The sequence below is a fragment of the Tympanuchus pallidicinctus genome, unplaced genomic scaffold (genome assembly GCF_026119805.1).
Source record: "Tympanuchus pallidicinctus isolate F22 unplaced genomic scaffold, pur_lepc_1.0 scaffold15, whole genome shotgun sequence".
Classification (NCBI taxonomy): domain Eukaryota; kingdom Metazoa; phylum Chordata; class Aves; order Galliformes; family Phasianidae; genus Tympanuchus; species Tympanuchus pallidicinctus.
The window spans coordinates 11305139-11319921 of record NW_026294669.1 but is presented as its reverse complement, the minus strand read 5'-3'; the positions used below and the strand labels follow the sequence as shown (position 1 = coordinate 11319921).

General features: G+C 44.5%; 1 protein-coding gene across 3 annotated transcripts in view; it reads left to right on the top strand.

The window, feature by feature from the left end:
• The first annotated feature begins 271 nt into the window (after positions 1 to 271).
• Positions 272 to 14783, top strand: part of GLI2 (GLI family zinc finger 2) — a 177387-nt gene continuing 162875 nt past the window's right edge. For 2 of the 3 annotated variants that reach the window (XM_052675716.1, XM_052675712.1), the window contains exon 1: positions 273 to 450. The gene's annotated coding sequence lies outside the window, so the exon portion shown is untranslated. Of the gene's footprint in view, positions 451 to 14783 lie in introns of all 3 variants that reach the window. The other variant, XM_052675717.1, reaches the window with a different exon arrangement.

The following is a 14783-nucleotide window of genomic DNA, read 5'->3' as shown; positions in this document are numbered from 1 at the left end:
AAGCTTTTCGTTCTCCTTTATTATTTTTAAAGGGAGGAGGGTGAAAACACAAACCCTGCAGCCAGTCCTTCCTCCCTTGAAAGCTCTCCAGCCTCTTCCCCGCAAGCCGCCGAACTTCAGCCCGCTTGTGTGTATATATATATATATTTATTTATATACGTGCGAGTGTTCGCGCCGCGTCCCGCGATGGGCTGATGGGCAGCGGGAGCTCCGCGGGCCGCCCCCGGCCTCCCCGCACGGCTCCGCGGGGCCGCTCCGCATCAGCGCCGCGCTGCGCTCCGCCGCAGCTTTTGGCGAGGAGCAAAGAGAGGGGAGAGGCACAAAAGGGAAGGACGGAGGGAAAGTCCCTCCCACGCCCCCCTCCCCCAAGTTTATGATGGGGGTCCGGAGGAGTAGCTCTGCTCCGCAGCAACCGCTCGCCTGCTGAAAACTTGCTGCTCCGCTTTTTGGGTAAAGTTGATGCTTATTGTGTCTTTTCATTGTGCTTTTTTAGGTTTTGTTGTTGGGTTGGTGCGGTTTTTTTTTTTTTTTTTTGTCTTTCTTTTTCTTTCTTTCTTTTTTTTTTTTTTTTTTTTTTCTCTCTTATCCTTTTCCGCCTCTCCTCCCGCTTTTGGCGGAGATGCTCCGAGCTGGAGCGGGCTGGGGGGGAGGTAAGAATTTGGTGGGGGGCTCCTCTTTGTGTGGGGGTCGCACCCGTGCCTGTTCGTCCATCCCCCCCGTACCCCCCCCCCCCCCCCCCCCCGATGAGCGGAGCGATGCGGCGCAGTGAGTGTCCTCTGTCCCCCCCCCCCCCCCCCCCCCCCCCCCGGGGAACTGCTGTCTCCGGGATCACTGCTTTTCCCGGGGGCTGCGGGGACCGTCCCCACACCGGGCACCGCCTGGCCCGGCCCCGGAGCTCCCCGTGGCCACCCCTGAGTTAGTCTTTTCGTTATTTTAATTTTATTAACTTACCCCCCCTCCCCCCCCTTCCCCCTCCTTGTCAGTCCCCCGTCCCCCCCCCGGGAGGAGCAATCTTTCGACAAGTATATTTGCCGAGGAATTTAAAAAATTCCCTGCTGCAACTTGATCCCTGTGTGATGAGGAGCGGCTCGGAGTAGACCCGGACTCCAATCCTATTAAGGACTTAGGGAGTTGAGAGTTTTTCCCCGGGACTCGGTAGCTTTAAAACAATCGAGGAGGAAGGGAGGGAGATGGGCTCATTTAGATGCCTTTTCTGCCTCAAGTGATTGCCATCATTTCCTGGGAAACCTGACTTGTGGAGGGTAGGGGCTCGGGATGGTTTAGCAGCGGTCCTGCCGCTCCTTTTGCGATGTGTACGGGATTTTATTTTATTTTTTTGCTCATTGCAGCCGGGCCTTAGAAACTTAATGGGAGGTTCTCCGCTGCGCTCTGCCCGCTCCGGGAGCTGGTGCGCAGCCCAGCACGACCTGGCTCGGCCTTTGGTACCCGGGTGTGAGCGAGCTAACGTCCCGGAGTGGCAGAACCGTGGGGCTGCCCCTGAACTCGCTCCTTCCTGTAAATACCCACGTGGTCCATGCGGTTCCATCACTTGTATGCCCACCTCTGTGCTCGGATAAATCAGCATCTCACTGGTGTGTTGCCTTGGTTGCTTTTACAGATAAAGGGAGGAGTTGTAAAACTTTGTCTGCCCTCCTGCCATACTCGTTATTGTTATTAATTATTTATTGCAACTGAGGTTCTCGGGATGCACAGGGCTGTGAAAGTAGATGTGTGACCAGCATGCTCCGTAAAAGACCATTTCAACTGATATCACATAGGCACGCACTGTGGAGTTGGTGCCAAGAAAGTAGAGTAAATAACCCATGAAATTCAAAATACATAGAAGTGGGGAAGAGCGATAGGTTTAAGATTGATTTGATTTTTGATTTGCCTTTCAAAAGGGAAAAAAACAAAAAACAAACAAACAAAAAAAAACAGCAGAAAAAAGTTTTAAGGTCTAAACCTAACTCACTTCACTAAAAAAGGAGCCTTAAGTGCAATCTGTGCTGCACGTTGACCTGGAAAAGAGGATCTGCTGAATAACTGCTGCTGCTGCTGGGATGTTTGCGTTGCGCTGCTTACGGTGCACAGCAGCTGCCGCTGGTGAACTGGTTTGGGTCGGCGTTCCTGAGGGGTGGATATGGTGGTTTGTGCTTTGGCTGGGTCTGCAGGAAATGTTGTCACCTGTCAACCTTTGAATTGCAGTAAAAATGCCATACTGAAGGTTATGGCAAAACTGACAACTTTTAAGAAGTGAATGAAATTCATTATGTTTTTTTCACTCTGAACAACTCTTGGAAATGGGTTGTTTGACTGAAAACGTGACCCATCTGTAGTACTAAACATGCCTGATCCACTGAAGATGAACTGATCTCTGTGTCTGTGTGTCGTGGCCTCTGTGTATGTTTGTGGAAGAGCTGATCTGTAAAGCAAGGTGAGGTAGGATTCACTTGAGCTTAAATGCTGTTATTGCTTCAAGTACGTGGCTTTGAAGTGCCCAGAAATGCAACTGCTGTTCTTCAGAGAAAAACAGATCTTGAGAACTGTTTCCAACTTCCTTTCAATGTCTTTTTTTTCAGTGTGTCAAAGGGGATGTATACAGATGGACAAATACTGTTTGTGTTAGGTCATTCATTTAGAGAAAAATTAGAGCCATAGAGGAATTTGAGCTGGAGGCATATGCCAGTATAAATCTGGCATAATTTCAATGAAGCTACTCCAGTTTATACTTGTGTAAAAGAAAACAGAACTTGACCTCAGATATCCAATACACAGCAGCCTGCATTCCCCAGCGTCACACGGAATACTGCAGTAACACTGGGATAAGAGCTGTTTTTGGCGGCACAATGGTATACAGCGATCAGGATTTGGTGTTGTTTTAAAAGCAATTGGAACTTTTGTGGCAAAAGATCCTTTTTTTCCTCTGGCTTCTGTGGTTTTAATGCCATTCAAGGCTCACACTGTGATGTACCTTACAATCGTGTTTTCAGAGGAGCTGTAGGGGCTCTGGGGCAATAGTACCAGCTGTGCAGGGGAAGAGTTATGTGGTCACTTCGTTTTTTAAGTTCAAAATGTTTGGCTTTTTTTTTTTTTTTTTGACATGTGTGTGATCCTGACAAGCTCCTGTTTAGATCAAATTTGACTTTTTAAGGGAATTTTCCAGTCTTCTGTCCCCATCTTTCTTTGTTTAAGGACACAGTAGAGCATCTGCCCAGATCTCATGAGCATTACCCTCATTCCATGCCTGTAAAGAGGACACCCGGCCAGCTGCCGCCCTTGGGGCTGGTGGCCTACTGTACGCAGTTGTTTGCCCTGTAGTCTGAAAGGTACACAAATACTTCATGCTTTTGTACTCTGAGAAGTGCTCTGTTCAGAGGGAAGTTTCCAGTGCAGATTAGCGGAGGCCGTGGATTCAGTGAGCAATCACCAAAATCTGTATGTATTTGTGCAGCAAACACCTATCTATTGCTTCGCCACAAAGCCTCCACTTAATAATCTGGCCAAGGATTTCAAGGCAGCCAGATTTTCTCAAAGCAGCTACTTAGAGACATTAGATGTGACTATAGCATCAAACTAATTAGTTGCCACTCCATTCCTATGAAGCTTCCAGGGCTTTATAGAAATGCAATATTTGCACTTCTCACTTGCTGCTGAGACATTGAGGTTAAGCAGCCTCTGCTTTTTGTCTGCTCTCATACTGATGGGAAAGATTCCAGCGCATTGTTCGAGTGCTGCACAACCCCCTTGTATACCTGGGTAAATATTTTAAACAGTTGCGCATTTTGGACAACTTGCCACAAAGCATGAAGTGGTATTTAGGGTTTGCTGCTGTTTGCTCCAGCGCTGTTCCCAAGGCCTTTTCAAAGAAAAGGGAAACAACAGGAAGTATTCAGGAATTAATGAAAACAACGCTAAATGAAATGGTAGCAATGAACAACAAATCCTGGTATGAGGAACTTGGAGAAGGCGTTGTGTTAGAGGCAAGCACTGCACGTGTGCATGTGTGTGTATATGTACACGTCTGTCAGTGCATGCAGAGTGCACAGTGCTTGACCCATGTGTACAGCTGATCCTGTACAAGAAATCTTAGAGAAATTTGCTGATGTTTGGTGCCTGAGTGGTAAGGATCGGATCTTGCATGGCAGCCTTGAGAGGTGGAGAGGCCACAGATTTGTAGCTTTTCCTAATGGGATGACTGCGAACAAGTGACTGCACCGCTAGGTCCGATTTTCTGCAGGCCAAGCTCCAGTTGGAAGCAGATACTTATGAGATAATGCATAGTGTGGGAGAGGCCACTGAACTGTTCTTCATTCTTGCTCTACTACTACTAAACCAGACTCCATTCTCTTTAAGTTCTAAAAAAACCCCAAATTCTCAAATGCTAAAATGTGCTACAGAAAGTTGTTATCCTGTCATTCAAAACTTCGGAGTATTAAAAGTTATGTTGAATTTCTGAATCTTCAGTAGCACTGAAAAGAAGTCTCTGTGCCTGGAAGTGGACGCCCAAATTAGAAAACATACTTGAAAATGGATTCCTTTGGGTCCCCGTTGTGCTCAGGGGAAGCATCTGCAGCACTGTCACTGGGCTGGGCTGCCGAGACACACCAGTGCATCCTTTTCCATCCTTTTGCAATTATTTGAGCTTGGCTGTCACCTCACTGCAATTATAAATAATTCCAAGAGAAAACAATACAAATTAGAACTGTAGGTGCCAGGATCTTTGTACTGGACGTATTTCTTTTTACTTTCTAAGTGTCCTTTTTCATATGAAAAGAGTTTAGCAGCTTTATCCTTATTCAAGGCTTTTCTTTTTGTATCTGCTGGGGAGAAAACCATTAATTTTGTGGAATGGTGAGAGTAAGCCTTAAGCTGTCTTTGACATTTTAGTTTAACTTGAATAGGTTAATTTTTTTCTTTTTTTTTTTTTCTTTTTTTTCTTTTTTTTTTTTTTAAAGAAAACAAGTTGGTGGGAAGTGTGTTTTAACTGTGAGCACCCGATTTCGACCATTAGCATGAGAAAAAAAGTTTTAGTGCATTTACTATTGTATTGAATGAAGAGTTCCAACAGTCAGGAAAAAGAAAGTAAAAGGCTGTAAAGAAATGATGGTCTATTCAGATTATTCAGCAGCCCAGAGCTCTGGTCATCTGCCTCTGAAATCTGGGATCGGGATATCACTTTTATCTTCCTGTGCCTTTCTCTCGCCTTTTTCACATGTTCACTTTTGTCAAGGTTTATTGATCACGTTTTCTTCTCCGCAAATCTGTGGAAAATTTAATGAACCAAAAACAACAGAGAAATAAAAGGAACTTTTTATTCACTAACACTAGATTGAATGTAGTTCTATAGCTGGCACCTCTCGCCTCCCATGCGCATCATTGTGCTGCTCCTGCGGCGCTTACAGTACGTTACAGTGGGGATGGCCGTGCTATTAATTCTGTTCCGGGGAAAAGTTTGTTTAATGTGTGTGAGATGTTGCAGCAAATCCATCCCTCTGTTTGTCTCTTCCCTGCCCTCCCGGTTTTCGGATTCTTGACTGCGTTGCACTCCTACCGCTAGATACCTCAGAGTGTCTGTTCCGCACAGCGTTTCCCTCTGCAAGAATGAAATGTATTTGCTGCCTAGCAATTAAACCCAAATTTAAATGATTGCAGATTAGTAGCAGTTATTTACAGTCCCGATTGTTTTGGTGCTATGATCCTTGTTCATTACACATCTGGTGCTGCCCCAGAGCGCTTTGTGATGCAAATGCTTTTGTTAACTTACAAATAGTTTCAGTATCTAGATCATCTCAGGTGACATACTTCAGTCTCTTCTGTTTCTCCCAGATGGACTTAAAATGCTGTAATTAAATGCGGCTTCCAGTACGATTAAGCATTACTAACATTTTCCCTGGCATGGTTTACTTGAACTCTGCCACTTTCTGATCCTGTCACTGGAAGAGTTTTAAATAAAGACCTTCTTAACATGAGTAAGTGTAGGGAAATGAGTTAAAACTGAGTATGTATCTGCCTCAGAGATTTTTTGGGTGTTTGGACTCCAAAGAACTTCACTACTACTCTAAATTAAAGTCTTAGAGGAAGGAAAACCGCAGAGTTCTGCACAATAGTCCCAAACACTTCAATAGTAAGTAGTGTCATCAATGCTGATGCTTCTAAGGGATGAGCTAAAAGGTACAGAAGGGCATCTGTGTCAGAGCTAGCAATTTCAGATGCGGGGATGGCACACCTGTGACTGTATCTGCTTTTTCTATGCACAAAGTGTCAATCCCTCCTGTAGGAATGCGCACCTGCAATCTCAGACTGCCTCTAAATCCACCAGAAGGACTTTGTGCCCAGCAGGATGCGTCCTATTGGGAAAATCTGAGCTCCTGTTTGTAAAAAAAAAAAAAAAAAGAGCAATAAAAAAGACTTCTGTGCACTGTGAAATGTGGGATTTTGCTGTAGATAATTCATTCAGATGAAACTAATGAAATCTCCTTGGAGGAACAGGCCTTCTTTGGGATGTAGTACTGCAGAGTGGAACATGGTATGGGTTCAGACCCCTGGTAATGGGCTCTACAGGGTCATCCTCCCTCACCCATCCCACATAGTGACAAACATCCCTGGTGTGGGGCTGCCTGCTGCCCCCCATGCTCCGGAAGGGATGCTCAGCTGCACAGCTGAATGCCTGCAAGAGCAGTGGAAAAAACATCCAAGTGTTACAAATGCCATTCAGATGCATAGGACATGCCGTAATGTCACAGCTTGGTGGCTTGTATTCATTACTGGGAACTTCAAATACTGTGCCTCTGGAAATTAAATCCTTTTTCCTTTAAACATCCAAAATATTTAATAATCATGTTCTTTTGTAGCAAGGAGATCACCTAGAATTTGTCAAGCTCTGTGTGAAGCACATTGATTCAGTTACTAAAATTAATTGAAAAAAAGCCTTGAAAACATCTCACCAAATTTCAGTTTGGAAAGCAGCATCCCTATCTGAGCTCAGTCTATTGCTTCATACTGACCTGTGGAGTCCTCCTATTAGAGCCCCTTGTATCAAGCTTCCCTAAAAGCAAGGTCTGTTGATTGCTCCAGTGTTAAAAGAGCATCAGCTCCCAACGCTAAGATAGAGCCTTTCAGAGCAGTCCTTAGCAGTGCTTCATTGTGCAGCGGACAATGCCATAAGTCAGACAGGACTTTCTGAGCCACCCCTGTAAGGAACTGTAAGGGCTACTGAAGTACACTTGTGTTAAGTTGAATTGATTGAAATTTAATGGCTGTTAGTAGCTATGAATGGTAATGATTTCCTAGAGTATCTTCACCATGCTTGACATTAATAACGGGAGAGTGTGTTCGTGTGACGCCAGCGCGTTACTCATTTTTAAAGATGCTTTCTCCCAGCCTTCTTTCACATAATTTAGTTGTTTTGATGCTTAAAAAAAAAAAAAAAAAAAAAAAAAAAGGAAAAAAAAAAAAAAAAAGAACCACCTTGGGCTTCGAGGAGCACCGAGGAGCACATACATCTTGTCAACATAATTTTGTGCCCATGATTTTTATTTTTTCCAATTCCAACATAAATCAGACCACAATACAGTGAGAGTGATGAATTTGTTTTACACACCATCATGAATTAATGCTATGCAAATTGAAGCTTTGCAGGTGCCATGATTTACTTAATAATTTCAAGTTGTAATGTTTAAGCTCATTCATTATGTTTGAGTAAAAAAAACAGCGCGTTCATATTTTTGAACGTGAAATGTGAGATTTGTGTGCATTTGCTCTGTGTAGTTGCTGTGTAAGCACATTTGATGGCTAAGAAGGAATCAATCAGTGTTTGCATTCAGCATCTTATTCGTGTAGATGTTACTGAGACATTTCAAAGAGAATAATCAAATATTTGTGTGTAAGGGAGAGCAAGATGCTGGTAAAACATCTTTCAAGGCTTATAGAAAAGCAGAAAACTGCCAGAGCAAAGTTTTTTGGTTTTTTTTTCTGCCTAAAAAAATATATATATACATATATATATATATAAAATACATATATATATATATAAAAGCAGGTTGATATGGTTTTCCTATGCAAAGTGGCCTCTATTTGATCCCGTGGGGCTTGCTGTGAGCTGCTCCCCGATCTGCATTCTGCACCGTGTGGTGGGGATGAGCTGGGAAGCTGGTGGGAGCTACGGGTGTCCCAGGTCACAGGTGAACACGAATGGGATCGCAGGATTTTCAGGCTTTGATATCATTCTTAGTGCGCTTCCCAAAGGCTAAGGACAAGGGGGAGAAAGTTTGACACATAAATACATCTTGAATCTCTGAAGATAAGAATAGATTTTGACTTTATTTCTCAAAAAATTGAGGTCACTGTGGTCTGATGACAGGCTGAAAAGCCCATCACTCAATTTTTTTTCCCATTTTTTTTCCCCTTTTTTTTTTTTTTCCAGATGAACAGAGGGAGATGATTTTTGATACATTATATGTGTTAAGTTCGTGACAGCATATTCAGGTTTGGAAATCTGTGGCCCTGAGGTCAAGGCTCAGCATCAACTTCAGGGCCTCCCTGCCCAGGTAGTAAGAATATTATCAATTCTGCCATAAAAGAAAGAAATCTCTTAAATTTCCTAACACATGTGAACCAAAAGTGAAGCATTTTGAAGAGTGTTTGCTCTACCCAACTGGACTGTGATTTTCCGTGACTTCTACAGCCATTAGTGATTCAAGTTGATTCACAGCGAGATTGTCCCCAGCTCTGTTGGCCAGGAGCAGAGGGCTGCTTTTGGCTCCTGGTAATTCTGAAAACTTTCCCTTTTTCTGGGTGTGTTCTTGAAGAACTTAGAGGGGAAATAAATCCTGATGTGCCATTCCAGAGGTTGCCATTAGTTGGATATTAAAGGGCCTTTTGGGAGGCGGTGCATGGTGTACGTACCGTGATCAAGTTAATTATGTTGCTTTGGCAACCATAGCTTTGGTATTTCCTGACTAGAGCTTGCTGATGGAGTCATATTCCAGTACCTGGCATCATCAGTGCTAAAATCTCTTGCAAAATCGGGTCGTATTTGTAAAAATTGGGCAGAAAAAAAGAGAGATGGGTCCTTTTTTTTGATAGTGTTAAAGCGCACTATTTTGCATTTAAATGCAGGTTTTCTGTTGAAATAAGTTTTTAGTCAGAATTTAGAAATATATATTGATTGCGAGGAATGCTGTTGCAGTACAGTGTAGACTCCAAGTGATTGTTTTAGAATTCCTTTTATAGACAATTTCAGTATTTAGAGGTTTTGCTCCAATTCACAACAAGTCAGATTGGGAAATTTAGAATTCCTTTGTAAACTGTAGTAACTATGCTGCAACCTTTGCTCTTCCTTTCCCAAAATTGTGATGGAATGTAGGGCATGTAGAGTGCATTATGTGTGTTCCTAAACCATGAATAATAGTTTGGTCTTTGTTTTATTGTGTTTGTTGTTGGGGTCTTTTCCCCACTTAAGGAAAGGAGAATTAAGGGGAAACCATGGCACAAATTGTGGTTGCGTTGTCTCAGTAAACCTAAGAAACTTCCTCGCTGCAGCTCTCGCAGTCTGTGTTCAAGAAAAAGTCCTTTCTTCTACATTTTACTCCCAGGCCTCTGGCAGGGTTTGCTAAAATTTAAACTATGCATTGGGCTTACACTGAGAACTTTGCTGGTGCTGGAGCTCAGTTCACCTGTCTGGGACAAAGAACACTGGTGGTGGGCGGTGAATGGCAGGTCTGGATCTGCACCGAAAGGACGGATGTGGATGGAGCGTGCGAGGTGAGAGATCCTCCTCCTTTACTTTCCAGAGGGCATTTCCAGTGGTGCAGGTGGCAGAAGGATCTCTGCCAAGGCATTCACTTCCTTTAATCTCTTCCCAGGGTAGAGATACTCAAAAGCAAGATGCCATCCAAGCTGCTGGGGAGGGGAGATCGTAGAATCACAGAACAGCTTAGGTTGGAGAGGACCTTAAAGATCATCCAGTTCCAATCTTCCTGCTGTTGGCAGAGTTGCCAGCTACTAGATCAGGCCGCCCAGGGCCCCATCTGACATGACATTGAGCACCTCCAGGGATGGGCAGGGCCTTTTGTGCAGGGACCTGTTGACAGTGAGCCAGAGCTATGCTGGGCTGCCCATTCTGAGCTGGTTTCTCTCAGGTACCCACAGGTAAATCCACACCAGATGATGACATGCTGGGGAGGCACAACCTCAGATGCGGCTGGAAATATTTAATGCATTGGACATGGTCAGAAGCTGACATGCTCCAGCTGTCAGGCTGAAGGACAGAGATGCAGTAATGTGGGACCCATAGCCCTGCCTACCTTGGTGTCCTTGTCTGCTGCTGAAGATTCAACTTTGCAGCCTAGGGGAGACATGCTGGTCTCAACCCCCTTCATATTGCTACATATAGAATTACAGGCAGGTTCATGGAATCTACCAGGAGTTCCGTGGAGATGAAGTGAAAAAGTGGACTGCTCAAGTGTCCTCTTCTAGGACTATATAAAGACATAGTGTGACTTTAGTTGCTCTCTCCTGGCATGGAGTGCCTGGATTTTGTGTCTCCTGTGAGGAAGGCAGGACAGCTGCTTTTTTTTTTTTTTTTTTTTTTGTGTTATTTTTCCCCTCTTGTTATATGCCATTGCTGGATGGGATGAGGTCTGTGCTTCCCACAAGCCAGGCAGCATACTCTGGGAGCACTATATCCCATGGCCCTGCATCTTCCCCCACAGACTGGGCCATGAATGTCAGTGCAGTGGTTCAAGCCAAGTGCTCAGGTGCTCTTTCTCTGTCCGAGTGCTGTGGATGTCATACCTCAACTCAGCGTCTGTTCCGTTTCAACACTTCCTGTGAGCTAATGGAGTTCAGATATCATCCATTTCTCCCTCGCTCTCCGTGGGCTGCAGATTTCTGTACATCCTTGAAGTGGAGTTTTGAGGTCATTGGTGGTGCTTTTAGGTCACAGAACTGCAATGCCTTACCTTCTCGCCAGCTAATCAAATGACTAATTAGCTCTTATGTCACTGTGGTTATCTTTTGCTCTAGCTTTGGTTCAGCTCTGTGGGGTGAAGCCTGCTAAGAGAAAACACTGGAGAATTGTTTGACTGGAAACTTGGAGGCGGATATGGTCAGGAGCCTCCACCATATGGGCAATCGCTTTTGTCCATCCTCATCTGTGTACCTAATTCGTCTGTGTATATTAAGGCATTCATTGTAGCAAAAGGACAGCTTTTATCATGCCCCCTCTAGCATGTTCGGAAGTGGAAACTTGGACAGCACAAATCTCTGTGTGCATCACAGCAACATTAACCCACTTTATTTCCCACTTTTCTCAGGTGTTGATGGCATCTGGTTGCGACAGATGCTCTATGATAAAGCCTTCAGATCAACATGCCTTTGGAGATATCAGTTCTCTGTGTTGGTACTTGCAGATTGCCGTATCCAAATACTCTTCTTTAATTGTCTTATTAAGGAGAGAATTAAGCTCTGTGCTTTGACTGTTTTGGTGCCAGTGATCCTTATTGCAGGCTTTGGCACAGCACCGCATTGTGTTTTAAAGAGACAGCATCACTTAATGATGTGGGAATTGAGTTGGAGGATAAAATCCGCTGAGAACAACGGCTGACTGAGTACGGTACGTAAAAATCTGATTTTATGTTCTTCCCTCCAGACTGTTAGGTGGGGGGTTCGACTCACATGCCTGTGATGATTTCAGAAATAAAAAGCAGAAATTCTCACTGCTGCCAGACCACAGGCTCCTCAGCGCCAGACTTGCAGACGAATGTCACATGTTGCTGTATGTTTTGAAAGCATACCATGTGTTATTCTTTAGCTGTCTCAGTCCTCCTCCCAGCTATATAATCTTCTCCCCAGTCAACCTCACAGAATAACTTCTAATGAGCGTTCCTCTCTCCCTCACCCATGCAGACTCGGGCTCTGTTCTCCCATACCTATCACCTCACATGAATGTCTTTCCCTGCAAACTTGCAGCAGTGATTTTAACTGGACTCTGTGTAAGTGCCCCTTGTGCTTTAAATCAGGCACTTTAGATGCTGATATTTCAGCTTATGTTGTGTGTTACCATCAGGAGCTCACCAGTGATTCAACATATGGTTAAAAATGTTGTGTGTGGAGTATAATGTGTTTTGGTTTTACTCAGTTGTGGGTCTAGATAACAAACACTTGCCATTAGAATTGCTGTTTCCAGAAACAATTTTTTATACTCCTCCTTTTCTACTGTCTTGGATTAATGTTTCCTCCAGCTAATGACAGGACTGGACATGCAAACTAAATTAGAGCATAGTGTGAATAGTACAAGCTGAAAATGCTGGCGTCTCATTGTGGTCTGCAAGATCGCAAGAAGCAAACTGAAAGCCACCAGAGAAATTGACCCAAGACCCTTGGGTCCCTCCTATTGTGAGGGTGGCTCCCACAGACTTTGCCTCTGAAAGGTCCTTACTGCCTGGTAAAACCAGAAAATATCGTGGCTGTGCCACCCGTGAAAGTGGGGTATCGCTCCTTCTGCTGCTTGCAGTGCTGGGGTCATGGTGGCAGAAGAGGTGAGACTGCAGCTTGGCACTGTGCTGCTGTGAGTGGCAAAGGTGAGGGTGCTTGCTGTGGGAGCAGTTCCTGGGGCTGCCAGCTGCAGGAGGGCTGCTCCTGATTCCAGCAGAGACAGGAGGCAGACAGTGCTTTTGCTCAACAACTCTATTACGTTTGGCTTACACTGCCAGGAGCGGGTATTCCACAGCTCCCACATCCAGTAGTTCTCTGAGCCTCACTGCTGTAGGCGGTGCTCCCGCAGCCACCTTTGGTGCAGGCTGTGCCAACTGATGTCCCAGCCCGCAGGCATGCCAGCCGTGCTGTGCGCTGGATAAGTTCCCATTCTTATTCTTTTAAAACCCTAGATTTCAGTCCTTGTTGAAAGGTTGGATCCCAGCCGGTGTCTTGGGTGTCAGGCTTGGAATTCTGTCTTCTGGAGAAAGGAGTGATTTATTAGCTTCCTCTGAAAAGTGGACGAGAATAGAAAGTTCATGTTTCGTGTTTAGGTGTAATTGCGAATGCAATGGTTGAATGATGAGGTGCACAGTGATCAGAAGGAAAGCTGATTCCATCCTAGTGCGGGGTTTCCACCTGGCTGTGGCTCTGTCAGATCAATCTGATGAGTCCCACTGTAACCGGGACCTCATTTCTCACTGTTTCCAAGAGCTCTGTATCATCTTCTGGAGAAACCCCAGAGATACAGTTTTCCAAATGCTTTAAGGTGCAGTGCTACAGCTTGCCCTTTCCTCCCTGCTTCCCTGGGCAGCTGTGGGTACAGGTGTTGTGCAAGTCTGTTTGGAGCACGATTGTGCAGGGCCTAAGGCATGAAGTCCTGAATCAGCGTTTTACACCCTTTTCTAGGGGCAGGGAAGTAGGTGACCAAGTGTTTTCACACAATAGGTATATGCAAGAGGGTAGCTTGACTTAGATCCTTGGAAATAGAGGTAAATGTTGCAGCTTTGACTATCAAGAGTCATCAAGAGAGGATGTTTGTTCTTCTTAACACAGGTTCATAACAAAAGGTTCATGAGCAAGGGCTGCTTTGGGAGGTCAAGTGTGGCTGAGAGGGCTTTCTTTCAACCCCAAGTATGTTACTGTTTCCCACCATATGGACCACTGTGAGCTGTTTATGCTAATATGCTCAACAAGGAATTATGCTTTAAAACCATCCAGAGCTTTTGCTAGAGAAAAGGGTCAGCTTACTCTGCAGCTATGTAAAGACAAGTGGTATGTTTGATGCAGTGTGCTTTGTTTGCATGCCAGTATGTAGGGGCTGTTGATGGCAATTGCTATAAACCAGAAATCTTTAGTGGATTTGGGACTTGCATTGCTGTGATGAACCTTACTTTTGTGGTGTTGTCATAGGAGGACATGAGAAGCTACTTGAAGCATATCTCCTTATTTTATAAAAGAAGTGGTTGTGAGTTTGGTTATTTCCCAGGGGGCTTTTCAGAAAGCAGTGCTTTTGCTGCCCTTTTCTTATCTGTGAGAGCCTTTCCTGGGGTCTGCAAAGCTCATCTTATCTTCTAGGGCACTTGGGGGACATAGATGTGTTACAGCTCTGGTTATTAGCAATGTCAGGGTGGATAATAGAAAGCAAAACATTTGCATTGTCATATAGGGAGATCATAGATCGTTCACAATCTGTTTTTTTGCCTTAAAGTCATTGATCTTCAGTGGGCTAGCCAGTGCCCTAGAGAAGAGAAGGCTGGAATGTAAAATCAGGAGCTCTCTGCTCTGCCAGACCTGCGGCGAGTGCAAAAGCACATCGAGCTCACAGCCATGCACTCCCTCTTGGCTCCCGTAGGCTTAAGGGACATGAAGAAGACTCAGAGAAACAGCCTCACAGACAGCCCATTGGGGGCTGGGATCAATTCTCTTGGGGGACAGAAGGGGCATCAGATACCAAACCTGTAGGAAGCCAGTCTTCATTAGTTCTGCAACCTGTTGGACAACTTGTGTTGTTTTATTAACTTTTTATTACAGCAAAAGTGACTAGAATAAAAATAGTCTAGGTGCCAAGGGGATAAACAGTGAATTAAAAGGATTAAGGTCTGAAAGTTTTATTGCTTTTAGAATGATGTTATTAGATTTACTAGCTTAAGTTAAATTTACATGGCTGAATTACTTCTTAACCTAGTAAGGAGTTTTGTGGAGAAAAACACATCTGTTTAGGTGTTTTAGAAGGACTTCATCCAGAGTATGTCACAACTCTTCAGGCTGTTACGGAGGTGTAGAGCACCATCCTTTCTGTCATAACC